This window comes from Erpetoichthys calabaricus, chromosome 1, assembly GCF_900747795.2.
Source record: "Erpetoichthys calabaricus chromosome 1, fErpCal1.3, whole genome shotgun sequence".
NCBI classification, from domain to species: domain Eukaryota; kingdom Metazoa; phylum Chordata; class Cladistia; order Polypteriformes; family Polypteridae; genus Erpetoichthys; species Erpetoichthys calabaricus.
Window position 1 is genome coordinate 90,167,529 of NC_041394.2, and position 17,741 is coordinate 90,185,269.

Below are 17,741 nucleotides of genomic sequence, written 5' to 3' on the forward strand. Positions count from 1 at the left end.
TATATATATATATATATATATATATATATATATATATATATATATATATATATATATATATATATATATATATATATATATATAATTTTTAATGTGGGTAGATTATTTCGACCTGGTGGCTTAGACTTACAGACAAGATCTGAGAATCCTGAGAAAGTAGGAAGCTGAAAAGAGGAAAATGAGTGAGTTGGTGGGTGAAATTCAAATGAAGTACTGCAGAAATCCGGACTGAGAGACTGGTGAATCTTCTGGATTTTTTCATTAAAAAAGGACATAAGGGAATTGCAAAAATCAGCTGAGTACAGGTGAGAAGGTAAAGAATCCAGGGGTTGTGTGATATTATTAAGCAGTGAAAACAATGACTTGGTGTTGCCTTCATTGGAAGAAATAATGTGAGTATAATAGATAGATTTACTTTGGGAAATAAAGTCCTTGTAATAAAGTATATGGTTTTTGTACATCTCTTTGTGAACAAAGAGTCCAGTTTTTTTATACCACCGTTCAAGTTGCCAGCCTTTGGCTTTCAAAAGCTGAAGTTCAGGCGTGAACCAGGGAGCAGAAAAGGAGAAAGAAACAGATCTAGTTTTTAATGGAGCAACAGAGTTAAGAATACCATTAAGTCCAGTGTTATAGTGTGAGACCAGGTCTTCAGGAGTGGATAAATTATGAATGTCCATAAGGGAATCAATACTAGAGGAAAGAGAGTCTAAGTTAACTCTTTCAGGGCTGATGTTGACTTTTGTTGAAATTCAGGGGTAGAGGACAGTAATCGGCTGTAAACTGCAACAACTCACCCTTATGTTTTAGTTCAACTCTCTTTGCTTGAAGAAAGGTTCCATACCTTTGTTGATTTGACCTCGATTCTCTGCATGTGCATGAGTAGCGAAGAATCAAACAGCCTCTAAAATGGCAGCGACATCTTAAAGCAAATGAGCAAAGCAAAATACTCCATGGACGTTTTACGTATTATTTCTGAATCAGACTTTGACTTTTCGGACTCTGAGTTTGATGCAAGTGATCTGGAGATGGAAAACGAAAATGAGATAACTGCATCAGACTATCGGTCCCCAGTTGATTGTTGTGCTGAACACATTCGTGTAGCGGATACGCCTGCAGCAGCGTTTGCCTAGGAGGACCACCACTTATGATGACAAACCATATTGCGTCAAACTGCAACTGCCACCGTCGCCCACCTGCTTTGCTAAGACAGATTGGTAGCCGGCCTGAAGTGCATTCATGCTGGCCATTGAGGCACCCCTGTGCAGCCACTGCTGCCAGAGATACCAACAGCAACCACAGCACGTAGCAACAGATGTTTTATGTTGATTTCTGTGTGAAACCAGTGCATTGTGTTGAGTTTTTTGGAAAAAATATTCAGCCCTCAAAGAGTTAATATTCTTAATATTACGGAGACATGAGACGGGAAAGCTTAGTATTGGAAAGTGCAAGTTTAACATTGAATGAAATAAGAAAATGATCAGTTATGGGAAGTTCATCTGCAGTAAAATCAAGCGGGGTAACTCCAGAATAGCAAATCAAGTCCAACATATGTCCTTTGGAATAAGTGGGAACATCAGTATGCTGCTGGAATCCAAAACTCTCAAGGCAGAATGTAAAGTCTCTAGTAATAGGGACATTGATATTATCCATATGTATAGGGACCAAACAAACACGAACCAAATGAATATCCTACCGGTCCACATGTTAAGCGAAGACGCAGACAACTCAGATGTCCGAAGAACAAAACCTGGTAAGTTTCAAAGTGGTACACGCACCTAGTGGCAAACATCAGAACTAACGCCCCTCCAGCCTCCAGGAAAATAAATAAAATATATATATACTGTATGAATAGACTAATTACTAATACCTACTTCAATTTAGAATCATTCTAACCAAAATCTTTTCCAGCAGGAACCAATAGTCACGCGCACCCTCACTTATATCTGTCTTGTTTATATCTTGATACATATCTTTGGGATGTGAGAGGAAAACCATCCCCTCACTTTGTGATCTGTTTGTGTATAAAGAAAAACGGTAGTTATTTAACCAGTGTTTACAGGAGTGAGGAGGTGTTGCTGATCTTGGTGCTGAAAGTTTGTAGTAGCAAAATATCATCCATGCTTAGTTGAGTTCAAGATCAACATCCCAGCAAGTGTGTAAGACAGGAATAGACCCTGGATTTGGGTGCCAGTCCATCACAGGGCACACTCTTGTATACACTTATTAATTCAGGGTTAATTTAGAGTCATCAGTTAACTCAATACGCATATTGATGAAATGTGAGAGTTAAAACAGCTTTGTCGCAGACATGGGAACAGCAAGCAAATTCCATTCAGACTGTGACTAGTCCACTTTCCACAGAGTTACTATTAAATAAGTCAGGGCAACCATTTTCTTAAAATAATATGAAAATAATATGAATCAAGAGCTTTTAATATGTTGGAAAATAACTTTTGTTGTTTTTCATTTCTTACTTTATGTCATTTATTTTCTGCATGATAATAACTTTAGTAGTGAGAAAATAATGATTAGCTGTGTGCATTTGTGCAAAAATGTTACAATAATTTTGTTAAACAACAGAAAAAATTATATTCATTTAAAGAATGCTGTTTACTATATTTGAATAGCTGTTTCACATACATAAGTCTTGACAACTAAAAGGAACAGCCATAATACACTTTCTGTAAATTATTTGGTATTTGGTACACTGTAGTAATCCACTTGTGGGGGGAGATTTTTAATAAGAGGGATGACGTGGGGCAACATACCAGCATCAGTCCTCAAATCCATCTTATTAATTAAGATGATGCTGGCATTTCACTTTGAAGACGTAAAGAAGAAGTAAACTTTGGACAATGTCATTTGAACTTTATTTAGTTACTATTCTACTATTCAGAACAGATCTACCACTGGGCAATTGACAGCTTTTGAAAGAAGACTAATTACTGTATTTAAAATTTGGGAGGACATCTGTATATTCTGAAAGGATGTCACTACCCACTCCAGTTAACCAATGAAAAGACAGACTCATGTAAATCGGCATTTTTAATGTTTGATAATAATGTGTGCTCAATTGCACCATAGTGCATTTTAGAATGCCAAGGAAAGGCAGTAGACTTTGAAGTTATTTTTCTATATTAATCATAGCCTTCAAAAAGATCATTTCCTTTACAATCTGAGCTTTATGTTCCCCTCCTCCGTTGCCAGATGGTCCAAGCTTAATACAGAGTATTTCATCCATCCATCCATTTTCCAACCCGCTGAATCCGAACACAGGGTCACGGGGGTCTGCTGGAGCCAATCCCAGCCAACACAGGGCACAAGGCAGGAACCAATCACGGGCAGGGTGCCAACCCACCGCAGGACACACACAAACACACCCACACACCAAGCACACACTAGGGCCAATTTAGAATCGCCAATCCACCTAACCTGCATGTCTTTGGACTGTGGGAGGAAACCGGAGCGCCCGGAGGAAACCCACACAGAACAGGGAGAACATGCAAACTTCACGCAGGGAGGACCCGGGAAGCGAACCCAGGTCCCCAGGTCTCCCAACTGCAAGGCAGCAGCGCTACCCACTGCACCACCGTGCCACCCCAGAGTATTCCCACAGTATAATTTATTTATAGTATTATTATACAAAGAACTGTACATCTAATTAGAATTTACATGAGGTAGGTCGATAATAAACTATGATGATGAGTACTCTGACAATGGCAATTTAGGTTTTTATAGCACTAAAAGCATGGTAAAGTCAACTGGAACACTAAACCCACTAAAGTCTCCTGAAAGGGTAGCAGAGAAGTCAACTGAATATTTTAAGAAAGAATTATTGCTACAGTGCAGCAGTAAATGCATCTGAGTTAGATAATACAGGAATGTAAGGTCTAGTGAAAAGCTTTACATGGCACCAGAAAGGTCTAAGATGTTATGCATGACCCTGTTATCTGTTATGGTCAGCACGTAATAGATGTCTGACCTTTTCGGTCAGATGAGAAGTTTAGGAGTGCAGTGTCATTTGGGGCCACTAAGGGAACTTTAAGGAGAAATGCCCCAGTTGTTCCTAAGTGGGCACTTCTGATTCTGGAATTGACAAATTCCAGGGAGGGCCCTGGAAATGCACTTGGATCAGGACTCAAAAGACCTTCCGACCAGCCCACCGAAGAGAGCTTAGCTATATACTATACCATAACATATCATTTTCAAACCCAATTAATAAAATTCAGGGTGACAGTAGGCCAGAGCCTATCCTGGCAGCACTCAGGTCCACTCTTGCAGACTCCCACAGTCACAATCATTCTGGTCCAATTTACAGAGACCAAACAATCTAACATGCATGTATTTGGGAATGTGGGAGGAAAACCCACACCATTTCCATACATGAGTGTAACACTTTGGTGCACCGCGAGTGAGTGCTGCTGCTCCCAGAGTTTATATATTTGGAGTCTACATCTTTTCTCTTTTCCATGTGGTCTTTCAAGGTATGCTCAGGATTTTTCTCACATCCTAAAGATGTGCATTTTAGGTTAACTAGCAACACAAACTTTTCACAAGTATAACTGTGAAGGTGTGTATCAATCAAGACCTTTGTCGTCTGGGTAGCCCCTTAGCACCTGAAAATCCTGTAATGCCTAAAATGAAATCAGAAAAAAAGATGGATGCATATACATATGTGTATATTTCTTACTGAATATAATTTTATGTTTTTAAATTCTGTTTCCAAAGTAGTCAATATAAAGCACACTGTATTGAAATTTACCTAAATTTTACATAGTGAAAGGATCTTTATCAATATGATAATGAAAAGCCCAAAATTCATTCATTTTACCCTTCAAAAGTGAAATCCACCCTGGCCAAGTGGGATGAACTCCTGTTCCAGAACGCAGCACTTTCTGATTTGTGCTGATTTGTGTGACGAGGAACTGCTGGTTACATAACATGCTTATTGTATTGCATATTAAACAATCATTCACACGTTGTTCTCAGTATGATAAACGTTGAAACTTGACAATTTATAGAGGCTCAAAGTTGTAACTAATGGCTTTATAGGTGACGCTGCAGAAGAAACTTTACAGGAATGTGTACAGTAAGTCCTCCCACCCTATCTGAATATTCTTCCCAAGGAGAACACCTCTTCCTCAGATTCTTCTGCTTCATATGTATGATTTCACAGGTTACTATTGATGGGACAGTCTCCACCCTGACAATTTTGTCTGGAGGACCTCCCTTTTCATTTGCCCCTTTAGAGCTTCAGTACCTAAGATCAGAAAAGGAAGCAATGTGGTGGAGTCTAAGAATCCAAAATGTTGTTCTTCTAACTTTCTTTTTATTGTTTAGTGTTGAATTTAGTTTAACCTTTATTTGTTATTTTTGCAGATGTGCACTGATATAGTCCTTTTCTAAACATAGTTATGTCAGATATTGTTTACGTCCAAGGATGGTAAGTTTTGGGCCTGCTTGTTTCATTTGCTTCAATGATTAGCATGTGAGCCCATGAAAACTTCACCATGTACAGAATGTACACAACAAACGTACTGACTAAACTGTGGGCCTCACTTCCACCTTGTCTATATTTGCTGCTTTTCATCTAAATCGTCTGTGAAGGGCCCTTCAGATTTCCTGTCAAAATGCCATCTTAAAATTTACAGCATCATTTCTCACCTGCTTTCCTTTCTTACTCCCACTGCCAAGCTGGCAGTCTGACACATGCTTGATACTGGCTTTACATCAGTGCTCTTGGTTTTCCTTGATTGTTCTGTATGCTTCAAATCTTTCTTATCTGTCATGCCAGGAGCTCATCCTAGATGCAATGTCAGCTCCCATTTTGATCCAGATTTCTCTTATTCATGAATTTTTTTTTTGAAATTATAATATGGATTTAATGTTCTTTGATGTGATAGTGATGAGAAGAAGAAACTACTTCATAATGCAAATAATGGATTTAAATATGAAGTCTGCTTTTTTTTTGTTTGCTTTGATTTTCTAATGCATTTTGTCGCTTTCTGAATATTGTTTATCAGTTGAGTATTTGCTATGAATCCTCAAGAATCAATTAGCCACCCTTGGCATTTCTTCATATTCCAGTTTATTAAGTATTATGAACTGGTAATATCCATCTGTCTATCCAGTTCTTAAGATGTTTATCCAGTTCAGGATTGTGGGACCACTGGGGGTAATTCAGTCCATCACAGCACATTGCAAGGCATATTTAATACTCTTTTGTTCATTTTATGCTTTTTTCAGTATGTAAACATTAATATTTATTTTAATAACACCTGAAGCTCCAAAAACCCTCAGGTTTTGTTTCTTCCCTTTATTGTGCTTTACCTAGTTCTTCTGAAAGCCTGCTGGCTAAAGTTTGTGGCTTCCTGCACTGACTTTTAAGGTGAACGCCAAGCCAAATAATTTGATGTATAATGGACATGGGACCCTACAACTTATTTATAACTGCAACACATACTTGGAAGGGCAAGCAGAAAACCATATCAAGGAGAAAATAAATCTAGAATTTGTCAGATCTTATATCAGAACATTATAACAATTTTGCAAAGAACAGGCCATTCTGCCTAACAAGCTTGCCAATCTCATTCTCCCAATATTTCAAAATGGCATCAAACAAGTTTTGAAGGCTCCTAAAGTCCTCCTTTTTACCACACTACTTTGCATTTGATTACTTGTGTTTCTGATTCTCTCAGTGACATTCTAACATTTGTGCAAAATCTAACCTTAACATGTTTTCATCTGTCTCTCCATGATCTTGTTAAAGAATTACCCCAGCACAGATCCCTGAGGAACACCACTTTTAACATCCCCAGTTTTATAAAAAGTACCTCACAACATAACTCTTTGCTTTCAGTTTTTAAAGTAGTTTTGCATCTATCGGCACAATGTGCCTTAGATTTCCACTTCTTAGTTTGATAAGTAGCCTGTCATGGAGGAACTTGCCAAAAGCTTTCTGTAAACTGAGAAATAAAATAATATCATACACACCTCTCCGATTGTATACTTTAGTTACTTATAGAATTCCAGCATATTAATAAAATGTGATCCTCCCATCTAAATCCACGTGGATTGTTCACATATACGTCTTTTCCTGTCAAGCTTTGATCAATTTTTCCCTTAATAAGTACTTTCAATAATTTACCTCTGATGCATGTTTAGCCCTCTGCCCTATACAGTACATACTTGGATTAGCCTAAGTAGTTTTTCTATAACGGGATAACATTTGCTAATTTCCAGTATTCAAGAATTTCCTTAGAAAGCACTGAGTTTTGAAACATACTCATCTATGGTTTATATATGCACTCATTACTCTTTTTACACAGTCTAGGGTAAATATTATCTTGTCCCAGTAATTTTTTAGATTTCAGCCTTTTTACTTTAAACAATATTCCTCTCACAACAATTTCCAGATTAATGAACACCACCTTAATAGTCCCTGTTACTTTTAAGAGGTTATCAACTTCTTCACACATACAAACTTCACAAAAATACAATTTAGAACAGTTACTATTTTGTTGGCAGCATAGTTTAGTTCACTTTTAACATTTTAATGCACTCCTTGACCATTCTTTTTCAAATGAAATATTAAGATCTCTTTGGGTGATCTTCCACCTTTTTCACAATATTTCTCTTCAATTGCCTTTTAGATTTTCTAATATTCTTTTTTAACCATTGCTTTCATGTCATTTTTTCTTTGCAGATTTTTTAGTCTATATTCATCCACTGCAGAGGTCTCTTTAAATCCTTACTTCTTCCAAATTTAGGGACGAACTTGTCCTGTATTGCACATAAAACGCTTTTAAACCTCCTCCACTGCTCCTCAAATTATTTGACTTCATATAAATAAATAAATCTATCTATCTATCTATCTATCTATCTATCTATCTATCTATCTATCTATCTATCTATCTATCTATCTATCTATCTATCTATCTATCTATCTATCTATCTATCTATCTATCTATCTATCTATCTATCTATCTATATATTATGTCTGTGTTTATATTGCAGCACCCCAATCACAGTCCAAGGTTCAAAATGCATACTTTTAACTACTTTTAACATACTTTTTGACAAAGTACCTTCCCCTTTTTCTTCTCCGCTCCACTCCACCCAGGTGAGTATTGTCCAGCTCATCTCCCAACGCAGACCTGAATGAGGTAGAGCTGCTTCTGTTACACAAAACCCTGAAGCACCTACTGTACCAGAGCTCCACTGGAACACAACAGGGCCAGCCCATGGGATTACAGTTCCCAGCATGCCCTATGGGTTTTCATAAGGGTATTGAAGTGCAGGAATGTTGAGATCTAGTGTCTGTTTTGTATAAATAGTTCACTAAAGTTACCTCTCCCTGTCATACATACATACAGCATACTGGCTTCCCAGCTGGGTACGGATCCTCGACTGAGCCCTCCCTGGATGCCAGTATCTCTGCTGTGGTGCTGGCACCTATTGCCAATCTCCTGGTTGAGGCAGAGAACACCGTGCCTTACTTCTTGACCAGTTACTAGGTTTGCCTCCTGGACAGGTAAGATACAATGCACCATTCTGACCTGGATGCCAGCCCATGCTTTTTTCCTTTATTTTATATATAAATTCACATGTAGTCACTTGAGTAATTTTTCCCCATAATCAATGGGCATCAAGCATTTTGCAATTACAACTGAGGAAGATTTAATTCACATTCAGTGATTTGTTTTGAGCTATACACAAATGACTTGTGAAATACACTCAAAAACTGTAGCTCATTAATAATTTTATACTAAAATGTATGTAATTGATTGGTCTCAGATTTGAACAAGGTTAGCTCTTAAAATTAATAAAGAATTCAGAAATATTTAAATGTTAAACCTTAAAGTAAATTTCCAGAATTAAATGTTTTTACTCTTAGCATTATATATGAGATTACTTATCTTTTTTCATCCATTTTCTAACCTACTCATTCAGTTCACAATGGCAGAAGACCAGTAATTATTCCAGTAAAATCAATCAAAAGGTGGGTGCCAAACACGTAAGCTCAAGCTCCCTCCAAAACGGTACCCGATTTAAAGTTACCACTCAGTCTAATATGCATGTTTTTGGCATGTGGGGAGATACTTGGAGTCCCTAGAGAAGTACATACACACAACCATAGGTAGAATTTACAAGCTTCAAACAGACATAGAGGGCAGTGCCAGGGCTGGGGTTAAACCTAGGAGTTGACAGCTGTGAGTTAGTTCTATAATGGTGCTATATATTTATCAGTTTGTATAAATATAAGACCAGCCTTGTTATTAATATAGAATATTGTTGAAATAGAATGCAGTAAGAATCAATCAAATATCAGTAATCAGAGAAAATCAACCTTATTAGAAAATTGACATTTGTCCAGCAGGAGGTTAATTTTAATAATGACAGACAAGCTTAACTTCACATTGGTATTAAATGTGTTCGTGACTGCAAACAACTATTTCATTATTAGATTTAGCACAAAACAAACCATTACAGGAATGTTTAACATTTATATTAAGACAGCTTGATGGAAGCTAACATCAGCTATAGATATAAGTGAATAAACAACTGCATCCCCAGACTAGCAAAAGACAGGAGGAGCATGAAAGGTTGAAACCTACATACTATGATGCTGAGAAACCTCATAGAAATGATGTAAGGATACAAGGAAAGGTCGTAGTCAAAGAATCATTTTCTGTGTCGCATTCAAAAACAGTCACTGTGTCATCCTATATTTTATTCCTAAGCAGTTGTACATAATGGTCTGCTTTTGCACTAATGCATTTCTAGCAACATTTCCTTTGTCATTGGCTACTATTTACTGATCTTGAAACACCTTCTTATTTAGACTTGAGACCTTCAAGTCTTTTTTTTAATATCATGTCCAGAAGAAGACTTAACATGTGATTTCTGCTTTATCTTTGTCTTTCAAATACCTCACTGTGCTCTTTTGTTCTATATATGACCTTATTGTCTACGTTGTCTTTTCACTAGTGACTTTTTTTTGTCTTGTATGTTAATATTTTTCATTTTACTCTCCTTGTCTCTTTTATTACTTAACTGGCTATCTTAAAACTAATGTTATTAAAACTGAGACTGATTATTTTATGTTTAGTTTACCTAAGAATATATGTGTATATACATACACTGTTTATTGTTAATGTGTTATATTTGTGTAAGTCCTTTAATCCTTTACTCAGTGAAGAGTGAATTACTCTTCTTTAAAACATACTAAGTGTTACCATTCATTGTAAATGACATTTTGAATAATGGATTGCCATATTGCCTAAATGCACTGAATATTTGCTGTGATTTCTTCTGTTATTTCTATATACTTCATTGCTTAGTAAAGTAATCACATATATTATTCTCTGTGAAGGGAACAAACACTAACAAACACTAGCTGATCGTCTGCTTGATTGAATAACTAATTGATAATGTGCTGCACAGACTTATGTTCAGTGTTGCCATCTTATTTGATCTATTTTGCAGTTTTCTTGACTATGATGTAACTGTTTCATAAAATACTTTGCAGTAGTGCTGTTAATTTGTGTGATTAAAGTTTAATGAATGTAATAAAGATTAAACAATAATTAAATGTGGAAAAAATGACAAGTTTAAAAGGAAGAATTAGCATCCTTGAAAGGGTAACCTTTGTGAATTTCCCCTTGGGATTAATAAAGTATATGTCTATCTATCTATCTTTCCTAAGTCTTATATAGTAGCAAGAAGAGCAATGGTGCCATCAGCTCTCTGTACCACTCAACAGGGGAGACAGAAAGTGACAAGTAGCAGCACTCTTCATGAAACCATTAAATACAACAAAGATTGGTTGATTTTGTACAGTTTATTGCATCAATTATTTTATAACAAACCTTAAGTGTTCTGATTTCCTTTGAACAAGGCATGATACTAAAAATAAAAGCATGGTGGCAGGGTGGTCAGCATTGTTGGCTCACTTCTCTAGAGACCTTGGTTCAGATTCTAACAGTTTGTACATTCTTCCTGTGTTCATGTACATTTTCTCCTGGTATTCCAGTTTCTTCTCACACCCCAAAGACACAAATGTTAGGTTGATTAGAAACTTTAAATTCACTCAATGTGTATGAAGACAGTCACTCTATGTCTTGCCTTATAGCCTTATACCCCAATGAGCCCCCTGAGATTTACACTTACTCAATCTATTGTAATTTTTTTACTTTTGAAATATTCTTGACAGAATTGTTTAAGTGCTTTTTATGAGATTGCATAAAAGAAAGTTTTTTGCAGAAGAAATGGACATCCAGGGAGGATCTTTAATAGCCAACTGTTAAGTTACCTTTCATCTATGTTTATAGTTTGCTGACCTCTTTACACCAACCGGACATTGAAACACAATATTCATTACAATACATAGTAAAGTAAGGTCCTGCTAACTTTACAATTGGAAGTCAAGAGCTTTCAAAGCGATCCCCCCAAATAATGTGCCAAAAAGCACTACTCTTGGGGGGGGGATTGGGATCCAAAAAAACTAAAAAGTTTGACTGTGCTAACAGGTGCCCCATAGTCACCTACTGGACATTAGCTGTAGCACTTAATGAAATAACAGCAGAGGTCTCAAGTTGTTCTGACAATGTAAGAAAGCAAGAAAGAAAGCCAGCAGTTTGGTGAACATGAACAAGCAAACAAAGCCATCCAGCTGTACAAAAAGCAATAAAACTGAAGGCTTACTAACCTCAATGGGCAGACGCTGTGAAGTGCTCCTAATACCGCTAAGTTAAACACTCTTGTAAAATCCCAGGCTGTCACCAGAGGAGGATGTTTGCTCCAGGTGTGTCGAAGTGTCCTGGTTACGTAACAAAAGAGAGGAGTTCAGAATGTCTGTGTAGATCACCGCTTGTCACAAGTCGTCCTAAATCACTTAGGTGTGCCTGTTTGGACAAATGAAATAGCAATGAAAGTGCACATCTTTATGTCCTTGCAGGGCTTTTGTATGGTGTGTCTGATGAGGTTAGGTAACTCTTCAAACTCACTAGTGTTTAGCAGCTTGCTGCAAGCATTAAAAACAAACAATGAACTTGTCCTTGATTTGAAAAGAGAAAACACCGGCTAAATTAATGTCTTTGTATTTTCTTATCTGCAAAAGCATCTTTAAGCTGTGCCTTAATGTTTTTTGAGCATGTGCAGCTTCTGCCTGCAAAGAGAAAGGAGGTAAAAGGGGCAAAAGAGAGAAGGCTTTGTCACTCTGTAAACAAAGGGTTAATCCTTAAATTTGGCCATCTCCAGGCAGGCAGTAAAAAAAAAAAAATAAAAGTGACGTCAACTGCTGTCATGGACCGATTGCTCAAACCACTATCCCAGACTGAAGTGAATTAAGAAATGTAGCACTTTTTTATTCTTCTGTTTATTTCTTCCATTTAATTAAAGTAGAGCTATTCCTCTTCTTCTTAGACGGTTAGCTGTCTTTCACATCCTTCTGCTTAGGAGCTCATTGCTGAATTGATGCAGACATCAAAATGTGAGGTCTGCAGATAAGCAAATAGGGAAACCAGGCATTGCCAAAAAAAAAAAATCCCAGATCCCATTATCATAGTTTATGAGGAACAAAAATGAAAACAAGAATGGAACACCACTGTTTCCTAAGTCAAATAATTTCTTACATATCTGCAGCTCTCTTTTCTATATTCTGTTTCATATACAGTAATTCTGTTGTGATGGAAAATTTCTCACTTGACTAAAACAAATAAAATCACCCTGCAGACAGAAGCAATCTTAGCCCACTACCTCTCTCAGATGAAAGAATGACAGCAAAAAAAAAAAAAAAGGTTTATTCCCTAGATTTCCCAAAGGATAGCTTGATAGATGTACACAAATTCAGCTCCCTGTTGCTTGCTTGCTTGCTTGGTGGATCATGCTGCAGTAGACACATGAGAAGATATACATTCCCAGGCGATCTGTGCTGGACGCCTTCAGCAGTGTAAAGGACACAGTAGACACGATTAATCCCTTAAACTTCAGCGTTCTGCGAACACCAACGCACACACTCCGCAGTCAGCGGGCTCACAGAAATCAGCTCCTCGGCTCCTCTCTCTCTTAATGATCCCACTCTCTGACTCACTGAGCTGTGCCTTAATTGATTCTCAGACGGGCTATACAGCGGCAGCTCTCATGCGCAAGACAGCTTTTCTAGGCGCTTTAAGAATTTGATTGTTGCATGCAAATTGCTTGCCACAAGTGATGTATAAAGTTCTATTCTGTTACTGAGCTCTCTATCTCTCTCTCTCACACATACACACACACTCTCTAAATCTTTCTCTCTCACCTTCTGCCTTAAATACTGCTATAGTGCGGTCGGAGATTCTGATACAGGTGTCTATTTGAACAGCAGCTTATGGTCACCTGCTTTGGCTGTAAACCAATGGGATGTAAGGTGAGAGACAGAGATGGGGACAGGGGAGGGGGCAGAGAGATGTTTAACCATTTTAGCAAAGAATGCCATATTAGTATTAAATTATAGGGGAAGGGGTTACAAGTTAATAAGTAACAGCAGGCTAAAAATCAGGTCATCACCCTGCCACTTGGGAAGTAATATAACACAAGGAGTTTATCTATCTATCTATCTATCTATCTATCTATCTATCTATCTATCTTTCTATCTATCTATCTATCTATCTATCTATCTATCTATCTATCTATCTATCTATCTATCTATCTATCTATCTATCTATGCCCTTTTCCCATCAATTATACAGCCACTTTCATATCTATCAATCTATCTAATTTAATATCAGTCCTTTTCAAATCTATTTAGTATAAAGTAACTCCTTTCATATCTATCTGTCTATCTATTCAATGTGAACAAGAGAGGGCACCCTCAAGCTATAACCAAACTATTCTTTATGCAAAAATTAAATATAATAGAAAGACAGAAAAAACAGGGGAAAACAAAACATCTATTGTTTCTCAGGGTCATCCTATATTTGTTGTTAGCCCCGTCTGTCAGACAGGAAGGTTCATCCAGTTGCCTTCTACAAAGCACATCTTATGGTTTCTCTTATTCCACCTGCCAGTCTAAGTCTTGCTTGGAGATAGCAATAAATCCTTTATAGGGGTTATTTTTAGATATGCGCTGGGGTCAGGTGCAATTCTATATTTGTAAACTAAGACTTCCATAAGCCTTAAAAGGTAAGACTATGCATTGATCTGAGGGAACGTTTACACCTGGACATTCTTGCTTTCCTTTTGTGAAGATGCCCCTTCATGTAGCTCTTCATTCATACTCACAAGGCCTACAGGCCCTGGTTCTGTCCATGCTGTTGTACATGCTATACCAACTTGTGCCTTCTTTGCTCATGTCTCTGTCTCATGCAACCTCAGGCTTTACTGAAACTCAGGCTTGGATTTGGTCCACCACTACTCTGCATACCAGTTATATTTTGAATTTCCCCTTAGGATTAATAAAGTACCTATCTATCTATCTATCTATCTATCTATCTATCTATCTATCTATCTATCTATCTATCTATCTATCTATCTATCTATCTATCTATCTATCTATCTATCTATCTATCTATCTATCTATCTATCTATCTATCTATCTATCTACAGAAACTTTCATATCTATCTATTCATCTAGTGTAGTACCTTTCATATCCATCAATCCATCCAACGTAGTGCCTTTCTAATCTATTGCCACAAAAAGCACAATGAGTCATGAGAAGGTTTGGGGCAACCACCCATATATTATATCTTGGCTGCAAAAAGGTAAAATTAGTCAGATTTCGTTACTCATGCAAGTCCAAAACAGAACTTAATTGCTGCCTTAAAATGGCAGCTTTTAAAAACAAGCGGAGGAAGTGATGTCATTAGGGCCGGAACTGGAAGTGACGTCATCGGTGGTGCCGGAACCAGGCAGGATTTCCCGAGAATGGTCTGTAAGGGATTAAGAGAGACAATTAGTGAACCTCGCCGCCCCCTGGTCAGGCATGGAATTACTATTATTCAGGCTCTTTAGTGGTCTCCTAATCACACATGTGTGACACTATCTATTTACCTCTGTTTAAAAAAATAAAGAGGCTGGAAAAAAGAAAATAAAGTTTTCAGTCCAACAATCGTGAACTTTATACGTTTCTATTCAGGCTCACAAAGGTGCCCTCTTTCATGGATCTTCATACTCATCTCTCTCTGGTTCTTATATGAATGCCATCCTCTGGCAACAGTGATGATTAAGTATCCAGCTAGGCTAAAGTGACGGGTTCTTCATGCCTAAGCCAGAAGAGATGTCAGTGTGTTCCAAACTCTGTGCTATGGAAGAGGGAAAGAGAGAGACTATTAGTAATTGCATTTCCCCTGTCACCTCCATATTTCTGTGCTGATCCTCCTAAGTCGCTTGTGTGTGATATTATCTAATATAGTTCTTTACATATCTATCTATCTATCTATCTATCTATCTATCTATCTATCTATCTATCTATCTATCTATCTATCTATCTATCTATCTATCTATCTATCTATCTATTTATCTATCTATCTATCTATCTATCTATCTATCTACATGTTGTAAGAACAAAGACAATACGAGCAGAAAGGTATCTACCAGGACAACTACTCACTTGCACCAATAACGTACAGCACCATGTGGGACACAGTAGAAGTTAAAACCAAAGTGTACCTCTTCTCAATATCAAGCCTCACAAACTGTGGACCTGCATTAAAACAATTCAGAATGTTGTCCAAGTTAGTCCATTTTAAGCAATGGCATGAGTATATTTTCATGATTTAATAAAATTAGCTTGCTTAAATACTATCCAATAAATGCTCACATCATGCATTCAATTATATTGACACAGGTATGTAAAGTTATTCCCAGGAATATTTCTGCACTTTACCATTTATTTATTCAGCTGTCTGCGGTGGGCTGGTGCCCTGCCCAGGGTTTGTTTCCTGCCTTGTGCCCTGTGTTGGCTGGGATTGGCTGCAGCAGACCCCCGTGACCCTGTAGTTAGGATATAGCGAGTTGGATAATGGATGGGTGGTTTCAGCCGTGCAGTTCTGTAAGAGCAAGGTGTCTTTGTTGTCCTATAGTTTGATGTGACATACTGTATATCACATTAAGTTTATCATGTTGAAGCCAAAAGCAAACTTTCCACAGAGTTACATTTGTCAATGGTGATGTAACACTCTTCAGGCTAATATAATATGAAATACACCACAGTCTCAACGGTTTTACCAAAAAGAAGGCAAGTAAGCTCAAATTCGGGTGCTAAAGACTGAAAGCAAAATGTTAATCACCCTCAAAGAACAAAAAACAAAAAGGAAAGACAATCATCATGTGTGCATATTAAAAAGCAAATTAATACTTGTTTTGAACCTGTACATGTGTGATGACAAGTTCTCAAGTTGGATTTTTTATTAAGTCAACCTAATAAAATCATATGATTTTTATTAAAGATTGCAGGGGACAGCCCGGACACAGACAGGTGGACACCGTAGGTTCAAACACCAATACACGTTTATTCATATTATGCACAAAGTGAAGACAGCACACAACCCAATTCTCCTCAAAGTCCAGGCCTCACAATGCCTTTCTCCTCTTCAGGTCCGCCTCCACTCCTCTCCTCCTGAGCTCTTCTCTGAACTGATCCAGAAGGAGTGAAGGTGAGTGTGTGTGACTGAGTGCATCTTGCACTGGTTTCTCTTTAGATTTTCTGTTTTTCTGAAGTGTGAGGGAAAGACTTTGAAACAGAGAGGAGATTTAAAGAGTGGGAGCCAGAAAGAAATCAAGTTCAGAGCTCTTATTTTCGATGTGATTTTGATTCCTGACAATCTGTTTTGTCTGGTTGTGTCAGCCATATTCCCCCTTAACCACAACATCTTAATTCACATTTGGGCATCATGGAAATCATCCCATCTTTCTGAGGCAGCTAGTGTCCAGCCCCCCTTTTAGCTCTCTGAATATTTCAAACAGCTTTTTAGTGGACTTTTCTGTTTGTGTGCATTTCCTCATCTTCAAGACACCAGTAATCTTGTGTATTTTACATTGTTGTGTGTTTTTCTAAGCAGCTGTGTAATAAAAAGATAACAACAGCTGCTTTCTCTTTGTCTGTTTCTCCCCAGCCAATCAGCTGCTCCCATTCCTGTTGGTCTACTCACCTGGTTGTCCACCCAGATATCACCTGCCTTGTGTGCTTGCTTTCTCATAACCATTTCACGTGAAGCGCAGCTCTTTGTCAGTGCAGCCTGCTGTACCATTCAGACTGCTGTACACAAAATCATTTGAAATTTGTCCTAGAGCCTTGTTCTAGTTCTCTGTTGACCTATATGTTATATACATGCATGCAATTTTCTGACTATGATGACGTGATTTGATATTATCAGCAAAACAGAAGACTTTTTTTATCTAATATACCAGACTGAATTTTAACACTGCTGTCTGCTTTGGTGATTGACTGGCGGTTTTAGATATGAAGCAGAGACACGGCAGCTGCTATCTAACTTTAGGACTGACTTGCTATGCAGACAATAAAACGAGGCAGCGGTCAATTGATTTTAGCTTGGGCACCTGCATGGTGTTGTGATTTTCGGGGTGCTTGGTGAGCTTTTGTGTTGTTCTTTATCAAATTCAATGGATTTCCCTCTATTTTTGTGTTTTTGTTCATTTTGTATAGGTTCACTAGCAATCTTATACCATTTTTAAAGCCAAGATGGCACTGCAAGGTTGAGTTACAGAAGGCATGGCTACATATTGCAGCTGGTTTAACTACTTG

The 17,741-nt window shown here is 37.6% G+C and overlaps 1 protein-coding gene across 1 annotated transcript in view; it reads right to left on the minus strand.

The window, feature by feature from the left end:
* Positions 1-13,289, minus strand: part of sstr1b (somatostatin receptor 1b) — a 78,638-nt gene extending 65,349 nt beyond the window's left edge. Inside the window, exon 1 of the mRNA XM_028803229.2 lies at positions 11,711-13,289. The gene's annotated coding sequence lies outside the window, so the exon portion shown is untranslated. The remainder of the gene's footprint in view (positions 1-11,710) is intronic.
* Positions 13,290-17,741: the final 4,452 nt, after the last annotated feature.